Here is a 20261-nt window from a genome sequence, read left to right as displayed (position 1 = left end):
GCACAGAAACTGTTACCCACATCTGAATACAATCATCGTCAGTAAGAACTGCTATTTTTTTTTTTTTTTTTTTTTGTTCTTGGAATAATCTGAGGAACTCAGGCAACATTTGTGTAATCATGTTTTGAGTAAATCAAGTAGAGGCTTACTGAGTATATGAGCAATCAAGTGTGTAAATATATATTTTGATTTGAGAGAGGAAGTTTAGTGTGTGTGGGAAAGAATTGAAAATAAATATTTAATAGTTACGAGATCTTTGGTGGTGCACCACATATAAAAGAGCAAGTTCGAGTGTGTTGTTTCATGTGTATTTTGTGCTACTACGGTGGAAATAAATTATTCTACCTACAAAAGGGGATGGTCACTTTCCTGTTCATCATGTGTGGTAAGTATAACTGTTCTGTAGGAAGGCATATATGTTCTTTCTAGGTGGATGCTACAAGGGTTTATGTTTGTTTTCAGAGAAGCTTGACTCAACTTCTTCAATTTGAATGAGAAGTAAGAAAAATGAATCTGACGGTACTATCCAGTTGGTGAGGTAAGAAGTAGCATGAATAACACCAAATAGTTATTGCACCGTTTTTTTTTCTTTCTTTCAGATCTGAGATTGTGAATATTTTTTTTCTTTCCACAATATTTGTAACACCCCACATCCTTCTTACTAGACATATTAGCATCACCAACTAGAGTGGAGAGTAAAAGGTGTTATTTGTACCGTGCCCCTGAGACCAGTCGAAAGTGGTAGACTGGATTCTCTTAGTGAGAAACTAGTAGTGGCGGCTCTAGAGGGAAGTCAGGTGCAAGACTTCTTTAGATTTTATTTTAGAGCGTTTACTAGTCTTATACTCAGATTAGTATGTTTGTTATGTATACGCCTATAGCTTATATTGCTTAATATTTTATGCCCCACTACACTTACTGAGAGTGGTGGCTGCAGGTGACTCTGTGGTTGTTTGTTTTATACTCAACCTTCGCCATTCAAGTTGGCCGTTCCTCAGTCGACCCTCGCCACCCCTTTACACCTGTGAGTATGAAGAGTTATCTAAAAAGGCATTGCAACATTTGATGCCTTTCCCTACGACTTACTTATGTGAACACACCTTTTCTGCTCTTTCCAGTATTAAAGCCTGAATAGAAAGCGAAATCGACTTAATGTGGAATCGGACCTAAGATTAATGGTGACAAAACTTATTCCGAATTTCAGTGCAATTATGGAAAAAACAGAAAGAATTTCATTCCTCTCCTCATATTAATGACCCCACATTTGAGAATATTGTTTATCAAGTGAATTTCCTTTAAATAATAAAAAAAAAAAAAGTGCATTGATTTTCAGTCTTGAAAGTAACTGTATTTTCAATTGGAATTTCGTTCACCAGGAAACAATCATGTATCTTTAGAATAAATTACTTATTGCAATATTTTTCTTGATCTTTTTCTTGTCAGTAGTAATTCTAATCAGTAGAGTTTTTAATATCATGTAAAATTTCAGATAGCATTGCAATGGGCGTCCGCGGATCACTTTCTGAATGAACAGGGGGTCCGCGGATCACTTTCCGAATGCACGGGGGGTCCGTGTTATCGGAAAGTTTGAGAACCACTGCACTAAGCAAAACACTATGGCGTTTGTCAAGTAGGGAAGAAAACAGAAATCAGGAGGAGAGAAGAACATTTTTTTCTGCATAACACTTGCAACTCTCTTTAAAATACTTTCCTCAGTTCTATGCATCTGTGTTTCAGGGGTAAAGAGCATTGTTACATTTCACTTTGAAGAGTTTCAGTGTGATTGGTTATTTTGGTAGTTACTGGTGCACTCCTCCTCAGGAATCCTGGATCCCGCCCTGTCAACTGGGTTAATATTGGTAATTTTCTGTATTATTTATTGCAATGAGTTAAATGTTTGTTTTCTTTCTATTTTATTGATAGTTGTATTTGATCTGTTCCACAATATTCTTTTGCACTTACCTAGAATTTGAGATAAACAATCCAGTATTGGCACAGATCACGGGTCACGCGTGTTTGGTGTCGCTTCTCAGACTCTTTGACCCAGCTGACCCAGTGACCAGTGAAGTATTGCTAGAATTTTTAGTAAGTATGCGCTCGATACCAACCCCTATATACGCTCGTTGTTTACTTTGGTTCTTCAACAAAAAGACATAACAAGTACTATCAAGGTTTTTGTAATGGAAATAGAAGCGTGAAATAACTTGAAATAAACCCTCCCGCCCCGCCCCCCCCAAAAAAAATCACAAAACGTTATCGTACTTGAAGTACCTCAAAGCATGCTCTGATTACCCTAGAATTTTATGTTTTGTCTTTGTTTACATCAAAAGGCAATTTTTCCGCACGATTAGAAATAAAAAATCGATTTTTTTTCGTTACACCTTATTGACAGTGAGTACCCCATAAAAATTCAGAGGATACTCAAGTATCAGAGTTAGCGTCCTTCATTTCTTGTTTCGGGCTCTCCTTGCGTTACCCCAGTATTGGTACTGCAGAAACGTTACCTCAAAACCATTAACCCGCGTCTAAGGCGAAATTTTAACCAAGTTCAATTGATGCACTGTTAGTACGTATGAAGTTTGAAAAGTATTTCGAAATATATTGCGATATTTTGAAATACACATGAGTTAAGAACCTCCTACTCGTATCATAATTATCATACATTCACGGTCCGTACGTTAGAACGAAGCAAGCTTTCAAATTATAGATCTACCACACGTATGCGGCATCAGCTCTCCCGTATTTGCAGTATTTGCTCACAGATTTTATTGCACTGAGCTAGTAGTTGGTTAGCAATTTATAATGGGGAAGTGAATTGTGCAGGGCAAGTCAAAATGGTGGACCCGATTTAAGACATGTATTCTGTGAAATCTAATAAATATATGCAAGGGCGCCCATGTTGTGGTTTCCAAGGGGGGGGGCAAGTATAAGCGACATTTCAAATGTAGTCTCAAATTTTGCGGCATCTATTCTAAAATATCTATTGGGTTTTTTATCTTCCGAAGCACAATTTCCTCTAAAGGGGGGAAGCGAGCGACCCACCTTGCCCCCCCTGATGGGCGCCCTTGAATATATGTTATTATGACACATGCTCTTAGATAGGTTAACTTTCAAAGTTTACTTTCCACGCAGTATTTCCATTTTCTACCGCTAAGAGTCAGCAGCGAGCAGCCAAGGAAATTGGCAACGACTGGAGAACAGAGATCTTTCTATGTTCTTGATTATCACGAAAACAAGTCTGTGATTAGTGTGCAATGGCATTTACGTATCAAATATCGAAGAGACCCACCTACTTAGAAGGCCATTCGTCAGTGGCGTATTTAGGGGAGGCTTCCGGGCTTAAGCCCCCCCCTTCCGAAATCTTACTTACTATAGTAAAGTATATGAAATATTTTGCAGAATTTTCACATTTTCAGGCAAAGCCCCCCAGAAAGTTAGCAAAGCACCCCCGAAACAAAATCATAAATACGCCACTGCCATTCGTAATTGGTATGAACATTTCAGAGATACAGACTGCATCTGTACACGAAAATCGACTGGCTTGGATTGATATTGACCTCACATGATACAAAAGGTTTGGCACGAGATCAGGGGCGTAAATAAGGCCCCCGCAGACTCCGCATTGTGGGGGGGGCCTCAAGCCATAAGAGGGTCCCAAATCGTGAAGTGGAACGTAGAGAAGGGGCCCCACTCCATGCTGTCTGCGGGGAGGCCCCCAAGCCTTTAGTTACGCCACTGCAGGAGATAGCCTATCGGCTTGGTGTGTGCCGTGTTACGCTAGGCACTCACATAGATGAATTGTGATATGTTTGAAGAAATCTTTGACAAGTTTACGTTTCTTAGCTCATACCTCACAATATACATGTATATTAAACGGCGTGACAAACATCTTGGTATTTGAAGGCGGCGTTCCATGTTCCCTTTAAATGCTGCTAGCAAATGAGAGGCCAGCGGTATTGCCACATATATTTTGTACACATCCACGTCTATTCCCTGGCACCTGATCGCGCTGTAGTTTGTCTGCTTAGCCATAGCCACAACTCTTTACCACTTGGCAACGTCGTGGCAGAGCTTGTGTTTTATTCGTTTAGCTGAAATGCCAAGATGTTTGTCACAGGCTTTAGGTTTCACAGAATAAATTTCTGAAATCGGGTACATCATTTTGACTTGTCCTGTAGTCACAAATGAAACTAAAATACATATTATATGCAATACGCAAGTGTTTAATACTGTGAAAGGTAAGAGAGAGTCAAATAAATATCCACATGCAAAACCATCTGATGACACATTTATTAAAGAAATATACATCCACGTGTTTACTCAGATGCTAGCAAATTAGCCCTTTCAGCCTCTGTTTTCGTTACGTAGAGCGTTCACCTCCGGTGCTTGGGGTCCCTGGTTCGATCCCAGCTCACGCCGTGTGGACTTTGTGGTGGACAAACACCGTGCTCGTGGTTTTTCTCGGGATTCTCCCGTTTCTTCCCATTTTTTCATTCCACCATTTCACACATCTCTCATCATCACCGTCTCCTTTAGCCTAACCGGCATAACCGTGGGACGTAAAACTTAAAGATTTCATTTCATTTTTCTGTTTTCTGTTTTCGTTCGTTAGATATGTAGTTATCGTGATATTTTTTCATTCTAAGGTCAGGTTGTCATTTTACAAGAATCTTGTAGCTGTCATTAAAAAAAATATATATTGCAACCCTACAATATTTCTCCATGTAAACATAGTCTTGAAAGGGACATACATTTTTCATCTTGCAAGGAATCAAACCATGTGGGTCGTCTTGTTTGCTACCTGCTATCGTCTCCCGCTGACATAAAGAAAAAAAGTTTCGCTCCTTCCGAAACAACAGATTCTTTTGGACAGGGAGGGGAGGCGCACCAAAATATAAGTTTTATAATGAGAAAGTTCACTGTTTTTTCACTAGAGTGCAATGCCGCATGGGTGGAGATGTCTTTCGTCCTTTCAGAAAGTTATAATGTGTAAACAGTAAAGAGAAAGATCGGGTTACAAGATTTTTTAATGACAGCTACAAAATTCTTGTAAAGCGACAACCCAGCTTTAGGTAATAGCTATACGAGGATGTGTTTCCGATACGTTACCGCCCGTTGCGAACGCGACCTAGGTGGCTATTCGGTAATTTTACTTTCGCCAGAGTTATAAATCATAGTGTGAGCCAGCCAGGCTTTCCAGGCCTTACTACCATATCCTTATTCTCACTCATGCGAATGACGAGAAATAACCCTATTGTGTTACGTAGATTTTTTGTGATTAACTCATTTTTCGCAATTTCCTTGTATTTTTGTGAATTTTCTTTTGTTAAATACTTAATAATAGCAGAGTTCCAGTATTCTGCACAAAGCATCTTCCAAGCAGCTGTTTCTTGCTAAAATCCCCTTGCCTGGCAACACGTCTTTTCTTCTTCTTTTTCTTTTTCTTTTTTTTCTTTTTTTTTTACTTCCCTTAGAAATCTTTTACTGATTCCGAAACAACAGGCGGTCTATTGTTCCGAAACACACCAAATACGTTCGAGCCGACGTATTCTGCACGACTTACGTTTGCAGTGCATTGTGATTAGCCATCCACATTTAAATACATAGTCAGCGTATTCCAAGTGTACGCATGAGCCAGAAAAGCGCGTTGCGAACGCATTATAGCCGTGTACTTATAGCGAAATATTTTAGTTAATAACATATGGTATCTTAACTGGACGCCAGATGGTACTGTCAATACAGTAACGTGAATTATGTTATTTACATCCGTTTTAGCTTCCCCAAATGTAGAAATATTCATTAATAATTAACGAAAAATCACGTTTGATAGGGTTAGTACAAGTAACGAAGTCATAATTGACATAAAAATTGTAATTACTGTTCTTATCCTTATCAGGTGTTGGGAGACTTTTAATACGGAGATACATATTCCATTAGTTAAGTAACTATCACTTAGATATATATTAATAGAATCAAATATTCCAATAATTGAATCAAGTATTTAAAACAATTGTAAGCAATCTTGGCAACTGAACAACATTCGATTACCATTCATTAAGTACAAGATGGGTTGGCAAGATGGCGTAGAATGTTCAACACAATGGAGCGTCATGCTCTTCAATTATTTCAATTTAATTTTTAACAACAATTTCAATTTTGGACATAATTTAGTGTATTACAATTTTTATAGTGTTTTATATGTTTTTTGTATGTTCTACGCTTCTGCCTTCCTTTTTAATTCACAAACTAGTGTGGAAACAAAACTATTTAAAACAGGCCAATTCGTCCATTTTGGAACGGGCCATCTTCTACAATTATAATAACAACAAAAAGATTTAAAACAATTCTAGTGAAGCAGTCAACTTGGCCTTAGTGCTGTGACTTTTAATTATAAAATCTCCCGCGAGGGAGATGAATAGAATAGAATAGAATAGAAGTACAAGATCTATTCTTATTCATCGTGAAAGTAAGAGAGTGTTACCAGTTACACATGCAGTTTTCAATTGAGCGAATAGAGCGGGCAGAAAGTCCAATTAAAACTATTCTTAAGAGACAGGAAGCACTCTCAATCTCTGATGTTGACAATATGGACGAAGGCCAGAAATTCGTCAGGATGTGACTGCATCGGATGGCTTCCCAATAACATGCTGTAAATGTTTTAGAACTGTTCTTATTTGATAAACAAATTAGCTGCACCAGCCCTTTTCGATGGGCAAAAATAAACTTTAGTTAGACTTTTTTAAATAGTTGTTTGTATAATGACTTAATGTACGTCCATTTTTTTTAAATGTTTCTTTAAAAAGTCAATCACAAAGACGGTTTGTGTCGTGTGTGATCTATTTACACGCATGTAAAATATCTTTTTATGTAAACTGTTCGTTTCTGAGTTTTAACCCATCTACGTTGGAGTTTACACTTCTATTCCATTCCAATTAGACCCAAAAAATGACAAATAGGAAAAAAATATTTAAAAAATGGTCGAATGCTGCTTTGACTTCAAGGAAACGAGAACCGATACACGATAACTCTTGAATTAAACGTTTTTTTTTTTTTTTTTTTAATTCTGCTTTTGTAGTAGATAGCCAGAGCAAGTATCTCACTTGAGTTCGTAAATAAAGTCAATCCCTCAACATCACGGGTAACGGCGATCTTAACTGTGGCCCACCATATGTCATTTTCTGTTATTGAAACGGTGTTTAGGAGTTACACATCGCATTGTTAGATGGCAGCAAACATCATCCAGCAGTCGACATCTACAAGACGAAATTGAAACTTGTAGTGTATTATCGTTTTCACTATCTAGCTGAGTTTATTTTTCTTAATTCTTCTTTATCTCTGGTGGGTGGGGTCTCTGGTTCGATCCTGGCCTAGCAAACTTGTGGAGGACAACACCGGTCCATGTTTTTTCTCGGGATGCTCCCCTTTTCTCCCACATTCTCATTCCACCAATTTTTCTTTCATCATTCACTTGCTTGAATCATCCTTGCCCGTGAGCCTAAATAGAATAATCATGGCACTTTAAACTGAAATATTTAATTTCACTTTAATTGCTAAATTCCTCTTTTCATTCATCAAAATATGAATCTTGCTATGGGCTGGATAGAGAGTTTTAGCGGACCGCGATTGGCCCGAATGCCGTTGTTTAACCATCACTGTCCTATACAAATGTGTGATTTGTACTGCAAAGGCTCATTTTGCATGATTGTCTGTGGCCCCGTCGTTTGTGCCGATTCAAACTTCTGCCGTGGTTCGGAGGTCACGGCAATAGTAAACCCTGTTCCTCATAACTTCGGTGTCACATAGAAACCAGGGGCATACTCAGAAATTTTGGTTGGGAGGGGACCAAGTTTTAGGAGAAGTGTCCAATACTACCAGCTACTACGACTACAAGCCATTGAACGGGTATTATTCTGCACCCAAAAAGATGATAAGTACACTGAGAAAAAAGTATGTTTCGTACCTAGAAAACGTAGGTGACATGTGTAAATCCTGTAGCTTTTGGTCTTAACGTACAGCAAACGTGTAACTGAAAAAGCAAGGTAGGTGCAGATAAATACGCCACGTTAAGAATGTTGGATTTTTTTTACGGCCTTAATTTTCATGAAACACAAAGAACAACACATGTGCACTGTAGAGTGGTCTTTTCCACGTGTAGAAAAAAATGTGGCAATGATGCCACTCACTTCTGTGTTGTACCCAAGGTAAAAGAATAGAGTGTTAAAAATTGGCGTATTTACCAACACGTGCAGGTAATTACGCCAAGATTAGGATACTACTAGAAACCTTTAATAAATCTTGCAACTGCCTATATCGTTTGTATTATTAAATATAAAAACTCAAATATTACTACACATGGCTGATGCAGAAAATAGAATAACCAAAGTGCAAATAAATTATAAAAACAATAATATCCAAAGTTGAAATGAAGTTCCAAACTGAAAAATTTTAGTGAATAAGAAGATAAACAAACAGTGTCACTGTACTGTGACTTAGAAAGAGTACACCGATATTACATGGAACATGTGGGACAAATGAAAACATCTTCGTCTACTGCAGTTAGTCCTGCACAAGCCCTGGTGTATTTCGCTGCACGATGCTTGGTATTGATTTAGTAGCCATGGAATCACAAATACTGAAGTTACATTACAAAATAAAATGTTCCTAGACGGACACGAGATAAAGCGTGCATTGTTGTAAACAATAGGTAATGATCTAAGTTAGCACGGTACTAATAACGGATTCTTACCTCTATTGAAATAATAATGCCCTTCCATGGAACCTTCCCGAAGCAAATAACACTGCACGGCGTGACGGTCTCAGATCTACCTCCCGAAGTATTTGTTAAATCGGACTTGTCCAAGTCTGTGGCACATATTGGAGATATATTCCAGCGGATTTCGTCGGAAACGTCCAACCACTGAACACTTGACGTACGGTATTTAGCTGCACTGGCGTATATACCTGCAGTTACCTTATATCTTAGACGTAGTCTACTTTCCGTACAATGTTCCGAATAAACGTACTTTACGTACGAAAAAGAGAACTGTATATATTCGTATGTAACCGGACGTATGTAACATATCCCTGATGTACGTAACATACATATATGTATGTAATATACTGAAAACTGTTATATGTCAGACATCCTGTAACGGCATGATGTAACATCTAAGTGGAAAAAGTATGTAGCATATAGATAACCTATGTTCCGTACTGATTTCCATAGTAAACGTAAGGATTCCGTATATTTGTACAATATACCGCTGTCCTTATAACGAATTTTTCTCAGTGTAATTGTAAAGTACTTTCCTATAATTTCAGAAAAATAATATAGAACTAGATTATTTTTATAAGGCAAAGAGTACAGAGTACAGATAATATCAAATTTTCATGCTAACAATCATTTCTCAGTTAAAATATATAGTTTTATTGAGAATGCGTGCAAAACAATGTTGAGTTAGAAAGTTTGGTGCGTCCTGAGAAGGACGCAAATTACAGAAGCTCAAACCTGTGAATGATCGGATTGAGAATAATTTTCAGAGCACTCTCGAAGAGCTTCCTCCCTAAGAATAATATTTATAGGCTGGACTGGAGTCTATGTCCGCCATTGGCCCTTGACATAAACTCTTAATACAGCTTGAAAAGGTAACCACGCGACACAGAGGAGGCTAAAAATATTTGTTTTGATTCATGTTTGGCGTAGACGGAAGAAGAATAAAAAAAAAGACCTTGAGAAGGAGATATGATCGACGGATCACCTGTTGCCCAATGAGTTTTGGCATTTTGTAGAACCAATTAATTTGGCGACCGAGCCATATTCTCAAATAAAAGAGAGAAAAGGAGTAGCTTATTCTGTGTACATATCAACTTATATAATCGAAGAAGGAGTCGAGGTTGGAATTGTCCCAAATTTTGTTTTAAAAATGGAATCGCTGATGCAGTGATGTCCGTTCAGCTACCTGAAACTAACACGTTAAAAACAGAAATGTTTCAGTCGAACATATACACTATATACAGGGTGTTCAGAAAACTTAAAAGAGCTCTCTAGTTCCAATTTATTTACTAGTCTCAGCCCAATCTTTTCATTTTCTACCAGAATATTGAGAAAAGTATGCTTCTCTAGAAACTACGAAATACTACTCATAGTAAATTAATTAATATTTTTCAAATGGTCTTCATTCTTTCATTATTGGGCTCCTCCGTGGCTAAGCGGTTAGCGTACGCGCCTTTGGCGTGGGAGGCCCGGGTACGATTCCCTGCGGGAGCTCATGTGGTTCGGATTCTACGTTAATCAGTAGGTCCACATCTCATATAGCCTCGCTGCTGAACGGGATGTTAAACTCAACTCAAATTATTCTTTCATTATTATTATAGATCGAAGATTGTCGCCCCTTTTAGCTCTGAGGCTACATGACACGTATGTAGACTTTCAGCTTAACAGGGGACCTGAACCACATGAAAGCCCGCCGCGAAATTTTTCATTCTTCTCTATGACGTCACAATAGATCTGAATACACATTCCTTCGGAATGGGCCCTCAGTCAAGTAAGTTGATGGTGGGCAATATTGTGTCCCTGTGTTTTCTCGGTGTACTCAAGGGCGCCGATCCTGAGGGGGCCCGGGACTCAACAAAGCTCATGTGGGCCCCCTATTGTATTTAGTGTTGCCACGAGACGAGACGAGACGAGACTTCAGGCTGTCTCGTCTCGTCTCGTGCAAAGTATGTCTCGTCTCGTGTCTCGTCTCGAAAAATGTGCTCGTCCCGTCTCATGTCTCGTCTCGAGATGTTCTGTCCCGTCTCGTCTCGTTTGTCCCGCCTTGTCTCGTAAAAAATATAGCAGCATACCATAGGAACGAAAGTAAAATGTAGCAGGCTGCACCATGCTAATCAAGATACAACTAAGTTACAAGTATTACCCAAAATACACAAGACAAGAAATATCACGGTAGCTACACCGTGAAGCCTTCACCTCTAGTGGATGTGGTAGTCGGTTCGATCTCGCTTAGTGCTATGTGAGCTTTGTGATGGACAAACATTGAATGTGTGTGGGGACCGCGGTGGCTCAGTGGTAGAGTGTTCACCTCTGGTGTTTGGGGTCTCGGGTTCGGTCCCAGCCCCGCCAAGTGAACTTTGTGGTGGACAAACACCGTGGGCGTGGGTTTTCTCGGGGTTCTCCCGTTTCCTCCCACTTTCTTCATTCCACGCATTTCATTCATTACTCATCATCACTGTCTCCTTTAGCCTAACCGGCATAAAAGTGGGACGTAAAACTCAAAGATTTCATTTCATTTCATTTCATTTTTCGAATGTGTGTGTTTTCTCGAAGTTGTCTAGTATCCTACCACTTTCTTCATTCCACTAATTTTCCCATCATCATCCATTCGGCCAAAGTTGCCTAAAGGTCTTAAAAATAAATTCAAATAAGCTCACAAGGCAAGGACAAATAGTTTACAAGATAATATATCTCTGCTGTTAGTTGTCTCAGGCTTCTCGACCCTGGCATTTTTTTTTTTTTTTTTTTTTTTTTTTTACATTCTGAAACATTGGAATTTGTTTCACCAGTTTCAATACACGAATATACAACAAATTGCTCATAGGTACGTCGAAGATGAAGACACTAATGTCAAATAATATTTACACGATAAGCAAAGTTCGATGTAAAGGTGTCACCATCCCCGACACTATCGTATACTATCAGCCCACTTGCTTTATAGTGTCTGTATATATATATATTATATATATATATATATATATATATATATATATATATATATATATATATATATATATATATATATATATATATATAGAGAGAGAGAGAGAGAGAGAGAGAGAGATGGAAAGATATATAGATAAATAGAGAGATAGATATGTGTGTACATTTTGATTTTATATATTCCAGCCTTTAGGTTTCACAGTGTTAATCCATAACAATCCAAAATCTACTTTCCATTTTAGCATGTTTAAATTTGTTGCAATTTTTTTTTTTTTTTAAAAAGCTCGGAACCAAATAATTTTATTGAGTAACGGAAAGTATTTGATTGAAATTTTATATGTTACTGCACAGTAAGCTCTATTTAAAGTGCCATAGTAATGGGAGCTGAACGACACATCGGACGAAAGAATGCTTGGGGCCAGTCTTCACCTCCATGGTTCAAATCAGTTCCCATAACCGCGGGGTGTATGCTACTATGTGGTGGTTGCCCCGTTTGTGTAACAAACTCATGACAGTACACCCAGATTAGCTAGTGGCTTAAAAAAGTTGATTTTTGGTTGGCCATTTTGGATTAAAGTTTCTTATATTGTCGTGATCTATTCGCAATCATACAACGTACCTCTTCATACCAAGCCGAGCGGTCTGCGGCGATAGACCATGGCTTGATGGCCCCGGGTTGAGTCCTGGAAGGGTCATGTGTATGGATTTTAACAGCATTTGTTTTTTCGTATTGTGTCAGGGGGCGAAATCGTACGGGATAAAAGGATTTCAGTCTGAAAAAATTGGAGAGAATATTCTTCCTAGGATACTTTCATGGGAGTAAGGAATTAGTAAAAATATAGGATATACATTTTATAGCAGGTTTAAAAATATGGTTTGGGTATCCTATTTCTTTTCTGTTAATTATGTTCTCCAATGTTCGAATTTTGATCATTCTCATGATATTTTCTGCTTTCAACGGAGTTCCATGAATATTATACCAAATGTTCTTTAAACTTATAAAGTTCGAGAGGTTTTATATGCCTGTAAGAAACAATTTCTGAAGATAATTCAGGTCCTAATGAATATTATTCACTAGGAAAGGGAAGTATTCCCCTCCTCTCAACATGGAAGCAGAGGGCAATTTCGCACTCTGGTCAGATCAAACATTTCCGCGTAAAAAAACGAAGGCCCCCCTGTAAAACCTCTTCACCTAAAGTGCTATTGTTAGTATCATAAATTTGCTGTAAGCAAACAATTTGAAGGGTTCGTCGATAATATCTTTGCTTTCTTTGTCCTTCGCCCGCCTTCCAAACGAAAAGGTGAATTTTACAACATGACTGCTGTATAATAAGCGAGCGATTTGTAAAATGGTAAAAGTATGTTTTTATGTGTATGTGAGAGAGAGAGAGAGAGAGGAGAGAGAGGGAGAGAGAGAGAGAAGACAAAATTTTAGTTGCAAGATGACATACTTCAATTGCCGTTTTCGGTTCATATAGCAAAAAGAATACCGCCACCAGGGAATAAAGACAAGTGTAGTCTGTTCTGTTCTCTTCCGCCATCTCAGCCAGAACTTTCAACTACAGCCTGTAATGAGTGTAGACCTTACCCAGTTTGCAAATTGAATAAATGGTGGTGGTAGATCGGTTTCTTGACCTTGTAAAAATCTTCCCTGTCTTTGATTTTGTTTGTCATCATTCCAGCCAGAAATAAAAAAAATGAGAATTCCTCAGTTTACAGCAAGGGGAATTGGGGACAAGACATTAAGGATTATATTCCTGGAAGCTCATGTATCACGATTGTTTCATTCAATAGACAGAGGACACTTTTCTATGAAGGCTTTTCAACAAGTTTTCTCACAAAGGGGATTTTTCTTTTGCAATCTATATGACCACTGGCAATTTCAATCTTGGCCATTCCCGCCAGCGTTTTCATTTTCGAGACACGAGACGAGACGAGACATTTCACGAGACGTCCCGTCTCGTCTCGTTTTCGAGACGGGACAAGTAGTCTGTCTCGTCTAAAAGGGTTCTGTCCCGTCTCGTCTCGTTTACGAGGCGAGACGAGACGAGACACGAGAAATGTCTCGTCTCGTGGCAACACCAATTGTATTTATGAATACAATATTTGGCATAATTTGAATGCAATTTGTCTTTTAAAAATTCTCATATATATATATATATATATATATATATATATATATATATATATATATATATATATATATATATATATATATATATATATACTTTCTGCATCTGAATGCCCCCCCCCAAATTTACAGAGAAATCGGCGCCCTTGGGTGTACTCCCATCTCCTCCCATATTCTCATCCATTGCCTTAATCATCCATATCCCTTAGCCAATCGTGAGACGTTATACTGATAGATATCATTTACAATGGCGGATATATATGCGGCGACTACATGAGTGCTACGGGAATCAAGTACCTACTGGAGACTTATAATGGAAGCTGAGCATACATTGAATTTTTGCATAACTTTCGAAGTTACATTTTCAAGCCGTGAAAATAGTTACATCCAAGGGCGCCCATCATGGGGGGCAAGGTGGGGCGCTTCCCCCCTAGAGGAAATTGTACCTCGGAATATCGAAAACCCAAAAGAATTTTTAGAATTGTTACATCAAAATTTGAAACTATATTTGAAATGTCGCTTATACTTGCCCCCCTGGAAACCACAACATGGGCGCCCTTGGTTAGATCATCCATGTAATGTAACCTTCTATTAGATATTAATAATAGGATTAAGATTGGAATTAGATTTCTGGGCTTTCGGCATCTATGGCTGTGTTAGCCCGTCACGTATTGAGTGATGACGTCTCTCGGCGATCACTCTATCCGAGGAAAGGGAAGGAAGAAACGATTGGGTAATGAAGGAAGTGCCCTGGGACCTGTGGTAGGTACCAAACAGGCATTTGCCTGGCGTGAATGAGGTTGGATGGTTGGCCTGAAATGCTTTTCCCACTTTTTCTACCGAGTGTCCCCACCGGGAATAGAAACCGAGATCACTCGCACCAAAGACAAGAGCGTTGGTTATTATCCCAAGCTGGTTCACAATAATAATAGTCTACTAATAATCTATATTCGTCAAAGAGAATAATTTTGAAGATTTTTTTTGAATTTGAAGCTATTATTTTTTTTCCAATTTCTTTCTCTTAAATGTAAAAAAAAAAAATGCATAAATTGAGTTTATAGAAATTACCAGTCAGTTAAGTCATTTTCAGTTTCCATTCAGAGTATTCTGTAATACCTGTATTTTAGAATTTGATCGTTATCCTAATATAGTGAGAGTTAGAATATTATAATTTTAATCTACCCGCTCGTTACTCCACACAATAATAAATCTTGAACGGAACAGAATTTTGGAAAATCTTTTTTTGTTCTCTCGCAGTTGAACAGCTAGATCGATTATCTCGGTCGATTTCGTTAATGGAGTCAGCAGGCCCGTAGCCAGCCCAAAATTTAGGGGGGAGCCGGTAGAAGTTAGGGGGCCCGACCCAATTATATTATACTTCATCACCATATTATAGTTCATTTGCAAGCCTACCGTGAAATTTTATGGGGGCTAGTCAAAGTTTAGGGGGGGCCGGCCCCCTTTCCCCGCCGTGGATACGGGCCTGGGAGTCAGTCTGTTAACATGTTAACAAGTAACGACGCCTTATATCCGTCCGTTAGTTCCACACACGATAATTTTGGTACGAAAGCGAATTCATTACTTTTTCCTTTCTTTTTCTTTCTTTTCTTTCTTTCTTTTTTCCTCGCAATACATAGGTAGAGTTCGTTACAGGGACGTCATTTCGGACTTCGCTTGGGGGGGTGCAAGAGCACCACCGACATAAGACTTTCGTGTTTTGTACTATAGTATATTAGTAGACAATCGATTAAAGTATATGTATTCCTCAAACTCTTGGGAGGGGGCAAATGCCCTCTCCTGCCCTCCTTAAATGACGCTCCTGGTTCGTTATTGGAGTAAATGGTTTAACATCTTTACGAATAACAGTGGCTATGCATAGGTCATTTTCTACTATTGAAATAAAGGTAGTAGAAGTTACAAATCTCGGCACTAGATGACAGTAAACGTTCTTCAGCAATCGACATCTACCGGACGAAATTGAAACTTCAAATGTGGGATCCCCCTTTACTATTTAACAGAGTTTATTATTTTAATATTTTTTCTGCCTCTTTTTCCGTGGAAATATTGCTTAAAAAACATTTGAAAGGGAGGGAAACAAATCTCAATGCTTTTGTGTTTCGTTTAATGCTTATTGCATTATTGTACTATTTACTATTAGTACTATTTATAATTGTACTATTTATAAAAGAGACTACTTTGTAGTTTAAAAATAAGTTCAGAATTCATTTTTATTTCAGTATCATGTGGAGAGCCGTACCTACGGGAGAGACGAGTCGCCCCGGGCGCTGATAACAAGAGGCAGAGATGGCGTGGGTCAATGAATACTTGACCCACGACCCACTGGCACACCGCCCATTGTGATCCACGACCCACTGACTTACCATAAGCCAGCACTCACCGTGATCTACTCCGACCCACCACCCATTATGAACCACTTTAACCCACTGTGGCCCACTGCGACCCACCGAAACACATCGCCCATCAATTCTGACACGTGATCCACGCCCTCCTCTTTACTGACTAAAGAGTTTATGCTTGTAATAAAACCAGGTTGTGAAATTATCACTAATCGGAGTTTGAATTTTCACGGTCAATCGCTCAAGCATATCTCTGTTACAATACCGGTGGATCTTACCTTTACGATATAAAATGGTAAAATGTTTGTCATGGGCCTAATTACGATGAATTTCAATTAAATTATCGTAGAATAATTATTCTCTTGTTGAAGTGTCAATGTTTTTCAGTGGAAAAAAGGATGAAATTTGAAAGTTCCAAATCAAGATAAGTAGACCAACATAAAGGGAAAAAAGTGGAAATTTTTCCATATACTTATGCGTACATTCCAAACTTGGAATTTCCGTATAATTAAGCTCACAGTACATATTTTATGTCTATTTTTCTCCCATCTTTATTGGTTGATTGCACTATGCCCTAAGCGCTCCATATAGACCTAATAAAAATAAGCTTCAGGTATTATTATAGTAAAAAGCAAAAAGCATCGTATACAAGCAAGATATATGAATGGAAGTATTGTATTTTTTATTTCTCAATTAATAATTGTTTCTGAATTTGTTTCTCAACTCATGCCGATCGCTTTCGATTATTTTTACAAATCAACCCATTACCAATTTTCCACATATAGAAAGTGCCGCCCCCCCCCCCCCCATAAAGAAGAATGTAAAAATGCTAGGACACGTTCTGTTCCTTTTCAATAAAGAGTTAATATACTGAATTTCAGGTCCGTAAGTTTAACGGCTTGCGAGATATTCAATTTTTTTTCGCAAAAAATCGGATTCCCCCTACCCCTTTAGGATATGTATTATAGCGAAAGCTATATGATAACATCGCAGTTTGGAAATGAAATGAAATGAAATCTTTGAGTTTTACGTCCCACGGTTATGCCGGTTAGGCTAAAGGAGACGGTGATGATGAGAGATGAGTGAAATGGTTGAATTAAGAAAGTGGGAGGAAACGGGAGAACCCCGAGAAAACACACGAGCACGGTGTTTGTCCACCACAAAGTTCACTTGGCGGGAGCTGGGATCGAACCCCGGACCCCAAGCACCAGAGGTGAACGCTCTACCACTGAGCCACCGCCCCCCCCCCCCATCGCAGTTTGGATTAAGGCCTAACTATATACCAAAAATCATTTTATTTGACTTTACAGTTTTGTCGTGATGAATAAGTATTTTCCAGTAGTTAGTTCCTCTTAAAACTCACAGGCTGTGTCTCGAAAGATAAGTATAAGTCCTATTGCTATTGTTACAAATACAAATATCAATATCCAAAAGTGCCTGAAATTCTTTTTTCACTTAGATATACTCATCTTAGGTAAATAAACAGAAACAATTGAAAAATGAAAGGAAATGGAGGCCTTGAAAGTAAAACGTCGATAAATCCAGCAGTGTTCAGATGATGCTGTCTACAATGCAGAGAGCAGAGTGGGTTATGTTGGGTGGTAAGTCGCAGTGGGTCACATGCTGTTGATTCACTGACCCACTCAGAAAACTTGACCCACTCCATCTCTGGCAAGAGGGCGCCGAACGAGTGAAAGAAAAAAATGTTGGGGAAAAAAAGTAAGCAAAGCGGCGCCCCGTAAAAGTATTGACATCCTATTAAGTTAATATTGTTATCCGTTTTTCAAAGAAATAGATTTGACAATGTTTTTTACCTGCTTCGCTCACAACCGAAACAATAACAGTCACAACAAGTGTTTATTTATTACTTAAAAAAAAGGTTATTATATATCATTTGTTAATGTCGGTGTGATGCACCACATCCCAAGTAATGACATAGTGTACGGAGCAGGGACGTACGCAAGGGGTAGGTCCTGGGAGTCCGGAACCTCCCGAAATTACGACTTTTGTGTAAAGTTAGCCTAATTTTAGGGGCAAATTTAGTAATTTTAATATAAAATAGTCTCATATTGAGTTTGGACTACCCTAAATAAATTCCTGCGTACGCTACTGGTACGGAGGAATGTTTTCAAAATCAGAAACGGTCAAAATCTGAAATACGTGCTCGACATTTTGATGGTGATGTGTTTCGTTAGTTAATCCCACTTTTCTTCCAATCGGGTTAATCAAGACACGACGATGAGAATGAAGGTATGAAAATGAGAGGTGAAGAGAAACATGCAAGCTGCTGCTTTTTGCGAAGGATTATTAAAACTGAAGGTAAACAAGGGAAATAATAACATTTTCGAACTTGAAACAGTTGTAGAATAGGAGCTTAAGGGGTCAGAACTTAACCCAACGAATTTCATCTGTTTCAAAGACTGATCACTACCAGTGTTTTTTTATTCCATTGGCATATGAAATGTTTCCAATCAGGAGGACTTTAGTAAAATCATTTCTCCAACAATTATTTGTATCGCCAGGATATTTGTGTGTGTGTGTGTGTATATATATATATATATTCGCATCTAGTTTTGTGATATTTTTATCTATCTACGTACATACAAAACGTGTATATATTATATATGTACGTGTATGCGGGGGTAAAATTGGGGGGAACGTGAGGGGGCGTCATCCTCCCACTTCTGGAAAATATATGTGGCGTCCCCCCTTTCTAAAAAAATTACAATGGGGAATGATAGGCAGAGGGAGACGGCATGACGTCTAGCATCCCTCTCTACCTTTTCAGATCCACTTTTACCCCTGCATATATGTGTGTTACTGTATTTTTAATGTTAATAAGTAATAAGTAACCTTAAATTCAGAATTTTCATTCATTAAGAACTTAAGTAATTACTGTAATTTCATAGATATGTAGTAGCCAAACTATATTGTGAATTTTAAATACTAAGATTAAACATATCCTTCAGATCCATCGATCAATATTCGGAAATTAGCAAAGAAGGCTCTTTCTGAATTTCCGTTACATTTTACAAAATATTTTTACCGTGAAAGAATCGAAATTAAAATGACATTTGTGTGGTCACATACAAAACAAAATTTCAAAAGTTTACAATTATTACTGGAAATTAATGTTGCCACTTACTTCGAACATTTTAAAAGTTCATAGTTTCTAATGTATTGAAATTTAATCTCTCATCGATAGCATGAAACGTTGTAAATTTCTATAACTGTCCTCCACATGAATCTTTATACGTATCAACCAAAAGTAATTTGGTCACGTTTAACAAAAAGTCCAAAATAAGCCTCTTGAAAATAGCTCTTATTTGTGAAAGAATACATAATGATCGCTAGGTAATTTTGCCACGTTTAACAAAAAGTCCAAACTAAGCCTCTTGAAAATAGCTCTTATTTGTGAAAGAATACATAACGATCGCTAGGTAATTTTGTCACGTTTAACAAAAAAGTCCAAAATAAGCCTTTTAAAAATAGCTCTTATTTGTAAAAGAATACATAATGATCGCTAGACAATTTTGTCACGTTTAACAAAAAGTCCAAAATAAACCTCTTGAAAATAGCTGTTATTTGTGAAAGAATACATAATGATCGCTAGATAATTTTGTCACGTTTGACAAAAAGTCCAAAATAAGCCTCTTGAAAATAGCTGTTATTTGTGAAACAAAACATAATGATCGCTAGATAATTTTGTCACGTTTAACAAAAAGTCCAAAATAAGCCTCTTGAAAATAGCTGTTATTTGTGAAACAAAACATAATGATCGCTAGATAATTTTGTCACGTTTAACAAAAAGCCCAAAATAAGCCTCTTGAAAATAGCTCTTATTTGTGAAACAATACATAATGATCGCTAGGTAATTTTGTCACGTTTAACAAAAAGTAAAAAATAAGCCTCTTGAAAATAGTCTTATTTGTGAAAGAATACATAATGATCGCTATTGGCTTTTGCAATGTCTGTCCGAACAGCCGGACAAAAAAAATTCACAGTAGCATAAGAACAAAAGCTGATTCTCATATACGTTAAAAAAAGAAGAAGAAGA

The 20261-nt window shown here is 37.9% G+C and overlaps 1 protein-coding gene across 1 annotated transcript in view; it reads right to left on the bottom strand.

Moving 5' to 3' along the window:
• The window catches only part of LOC145663147 (uncharacterized), a 217869-nt gene that overhangs the window by 95938 nt on the left and 101670 nt on the right, over positions 1-20261 (bottom strand). The gene's annotated exons all lie outside the window — the stretch shown is intronic.

Source organism: Thermobia domestica, chromosome 10 (genome assembly GCF_964235325.1).
Source record: "Thermobia domestica chromosome 10, izTheDome1.hap1.1, whole genome shotgun sequence".
Classification (NCBI taxonomy): domain Eukaryota; kingdom Metazoa; phylum Arthropoda; class Insecta; order Zygentoma; family Lepismatidae; genus Thermobia; species Thermobia domestica.
This window is presented reverse-complemented; position numbering and strand designations above follow the sequence as displayed.